The sequence below is a fragment of the Suricata suricatta genome, chromosome 6 (assembly GCF_006229205.1).
Source record: "Suricata suricatta isolate VVHF042 chromosome 6, meerkat_22Aug2017_6uvM2_HiC, whole genome shotgun sequence".
NCBI classification, from domain to species: Eukaryota; Metazoa; Chordata; class Mammalia; order Carnivora; family Herpestidae; genus Suricata; species Suricata suricatta.
In genome coordinates, this window is record NC_043705.1 from 876482 (window position 1) to 880383 (window position 3902).

The window sequence follows — 3902 nt, forward strand, 5'->3', positions numbered from 1 at the left end:
TATACACTAACCCTCCCACCCAAGAGGCCATGATCATCTTCAGGCAGACCTGGGTTCTCATGATGGTGGGGTATCTGAGAGGGATACAGATGGCAACATAGCGGTCAAATGACATAATTGCCAGGATAAAAAACTCAATTGTCCCAAAGAGAAAATAAAAGAAAGATTGGGTGATACAGCCTCCAAAGGATATGGTATTTATTTGTGAAATTGTAATGGCCAACATCTTAGGTGTCACAGAAGAAGTGAGCATGATTTCCAGAAGGGAGAGGTTTGCAAGGAACAAATACATGGGTGACTGAAGTTGGTTACAGCTCCACACAAGTAGGATGATTGTAGCATTACTTAACACTGTCAGCACGTACACAATCAGGAATGTGAAGAAGAGCAAGATCTTCACTTCCGAGGTAGTGTGAAAACCAAGAAGGATGAATTCTGTCACGATTGTGGTTTCATTGTTAAAGGCCATCTTCCCAAAAAAGCATTATCTGCAGAAAAGGAAAACCAAATTGCCTCCTGGCCATTATCTTTCCAAGTTTAGCCCTATTTTTAGCACCAATAACTGGTATTAACACAAGTTTACCACATGTTAAAAAACTGCTAATTATACCCCTTTATATACATCTCACACATGGTTTAAACCACCTTTCATACATGGCAAATTATACATTTTGCTTCCATCATTGTCACTGAGGTCCAGTGTTAGGCTTTATCTACAGCTTCTGTGAATTATTTCATCTCCTATCAAGGTTTCAAGTTCTAGCCAAATATCTCCACCAAACTCATCTCCTATTTTAATCTCTAGGGGTCTAATCTTATGGTTCAATCTCTCTCAATCACCTGATTTTTTTATATTTAAATGAGCAATGTGTTTTGACTAGCTTGCGTCATTTTTTTTTTGCATTTATTTATCTTCTTTTCCTTGTGTATATTTCATCATAACCTCAATTTCTTTTGCTAGACATATTTAATCATTTTTTTCTTTTAGGTTAAATCTTAACTTTTACATTCTAGCAATAATCTATTATTAATAAATCTCCAGAAATGCTTACCAACCTTAATATAGTCTGTTCATCTTTACTGAATAATCTTTAGAAAACAATCCCATCATCTTTCAAAAATCTTAATTTCTTACAAATTATCTTCAAAAACCAGATTCTCCACAAATCGTTTGCTAAAATATGACTCTCAAAGTTATTCTTTAGTAGACACAAGTAAGGAATCCTCAGATAGAAATGATTCTATTGTGCCCTATTTTTTGTAGATGATTCTACTTACCTGCGTGCCCACAGGCAAACCCTGGTGATAGCAGATTGATGCAGGAACAGGGTGCTCTGGCCCAGTTAAAGATCAGATTGACTGAGTTTCTAAACCTGAGGAATGAATCCAGCCTCACTCATTTTAGCCAAAAGGAACCACATCTGTCTCCTGTTATTGGGGTCCTCACAGAATCCTGGTCTTGCTGACTCTGCAGCCTTCTTTCTGACTATTCAGGACATAATATATAGACAATTATGTTTATTATTATTTTGATTAAATTATACACTTTGCCATTGTATGTTAAGCTTATCTGTAACTATGAGAACAATTTCCTACCATTTACTAACACTCCAGGGGAAGCGCCTGGGTGGCTCAGTCGGTTAAGCGTCTGGCTTCGGCTCAAGTCATGATCTCATGGTTTGTGGTTTAGAGCCCCGTGTCGGGCTCTATGCTGACAGCAGCTCAGAGCCTGGAGCTTGCTTCAGATTCTGTGTCCCTCTCTCTCTGACCCTCCCTTACTTGTGCTGTCTCTCAAAAATAAATTAAAAATATTAAAAAAAAAACACTCAAAGGGGATATCAGAAAATCGTTCTCAGGATCTGGTTCTGACACACTTTTCTGGGAAGGGGGTGGGTATCTACAACCAAGTTCAGTCTTTAATTCTGTGTCTGAGGCAAGTCATCATACATTATTTTCCAAAGACTGTCGGGTCTTCCAGAAACCACTCTTTAATATATGCTTTATCTGCTGTTTTAATTTCTTTATCTTTCTCAAACAAGACCACAAAACCCTTTAAGCCTCAGGCTAATTATTTCTGTATGTTTGGATATTTTTCTGACAATTCTACTCAAAATTATTTTTGTGAATTCCAAAAGTTTTTAAATATCTGTACTATTAGAATGAATACATGACTTTAATTTTTTACTATGTCTTTAATTTCTATATTCCAGCATATGCCACTTTCCTGCATCTATGTAATAAGAAACAATTGATATTATTAGCAATCACACAGTTTATGTGATGGTTAAAATCAACGTTCGTGTTGATTCCTGTGAATGATTTCTTGGAAACTGACATTTCTAATAAAAAAAATTCTCAAAAATTTTTTTGAATACTAGGAAGTATTACTGATGAAATGTAATAAACTGTAAAATCATTCAAAGTGACAAAGCTTTACTTATAATGGAGAATATTTAGATCAAATTTGAAAATTAAATTAATAGTATCACTGAATAAAATGTTATTTTGAAACAATATGTTAACTCCAAATCAAGATTCCTTCAGATAATATCTTGTGTGGTATAAAGCCAGGGGTTAATTCTGTCTGGTTTGATGGATTCCTGAGTTTCTCCAGTGTCATTAGATTAGATAAATTGAGGCTGTAGATTTAATCATATTATTTCAAACGCTGCTCATAGATTGCTACTACAAATTACTTTATTTTCTCTTATTTTCTTAATAGTAGAGAGAAGCTATTAATTTTTTAAATATTTTTTAAACTGAAAATAAATAAAATGTTTTAGTAAATAGATGACCAAAACTAGATGTCTCTATATAGGTAAGTGCTATCTAAACATGAATCCAAATCTGTATCTTCTGTTAAATAGGATTCCTTGCATAAAATACACAATAGATATTTCAGAGATTATGAATCATTAAGAAAAATGCACAAAAGATGCTTTTTAATAATCCTAGCAATTTTAATACTCTAAAAATTCAATAGCATTGATTTTTAAAAATCTCATTCATAAGGTTATGGTGTTGATTTATGGAATCAACCTAAAACTTTACATGATTCATCAAGAAATCCTGTGCTTTTTTCCTCAAGATTAAAGTATGATTTATTATTTCTAAATAATCATAATATTTCTTCTCTAAATGGGAAATAGAGTTATCTAACTGAAGCAGAATGAAAAATTTAATAAAATTAACATTCCAAATGTCATCAAGCCATGTAATAAATTAATGATTTAGTTAGCTAAGCTTTATTTATTCAGGTCTGCTTTTTAACTTTTAATATACAATTTTATGTTTTTGCATTTTTTTTTTTGTTGCTGTCGTTTTGGACAGTAGGCCCTCATTTAAACCTATGTATACAGTTTACACTTACCCGTTATGTTCACAAGATCCACATATTTGAGTGAAGAACATACATGGAAAACAGAAGGTTGAATTTGCCTGTGTCTTCCAATATTAATATACATAATCGTAGGGTGGGTGAAAAGTCTTCTGGAAATTATTGTACCCATTTTTTTGAAGTTGCATATCCTTTGATATTTCCTGATTAATTACAGTTGGCTTATCATGAAACTTTGAAGAAAAGTAATTCAGTGAAAGTATCACTTCTCTCATAACAAAATTAAAGGCTAACTCCTTTCATGAGGATCAAAACTCTCATAGACCTTCCTTTTGTCTGCTTCCCATCTACCAAAACATTATTTTGCTTTCCATACACAGAAATAAAAATTAGGATTATTTTGCCATGATCAATATGCTATAGGAAAATCAAAGTAAATATGAAAAACAAAGCGTATTGGTACAGACTTGGGACATGTATGTGTCCTTGGTAAGAAAACTACAAAACATAACTAAGTCCATTATAACATGAAAGGAGCTAAGTAGAGATTGCAAATAAATTCTTC

The 3902-nt window shown here is 33.1% G+C and overlaps 1 long non-coding RNA gene across 2 annotated transcripts in view; it reads right to left on the reverse strand.

The window, feature by feature from the left end:
- Positions 1 to 183: 183 nt before the first annotated feature.
- The window catches only part of LOC115294817, a 25314-nt gene continuing 21595 nt past the window's right edge, over positions 184 to 3902 (reverse strand). The window contains exons 1-2 of one of the 2 annotated variants that reach the window (XR_003910157.1): positions 1279 to 1431; positions 184 to 488 (exon numbers count right to left, since the gene is read on the reverse strand). This is a non-coding gene — a long non-coding RNA (uncharacterized LOC115294817). Of the gene's footprint in view, positions 489 to 1278; positions 1432 to 3902 lie in introns of those variants that run through there. The other variant, XR_003910158.1, reaches the window with a different exon arrangement.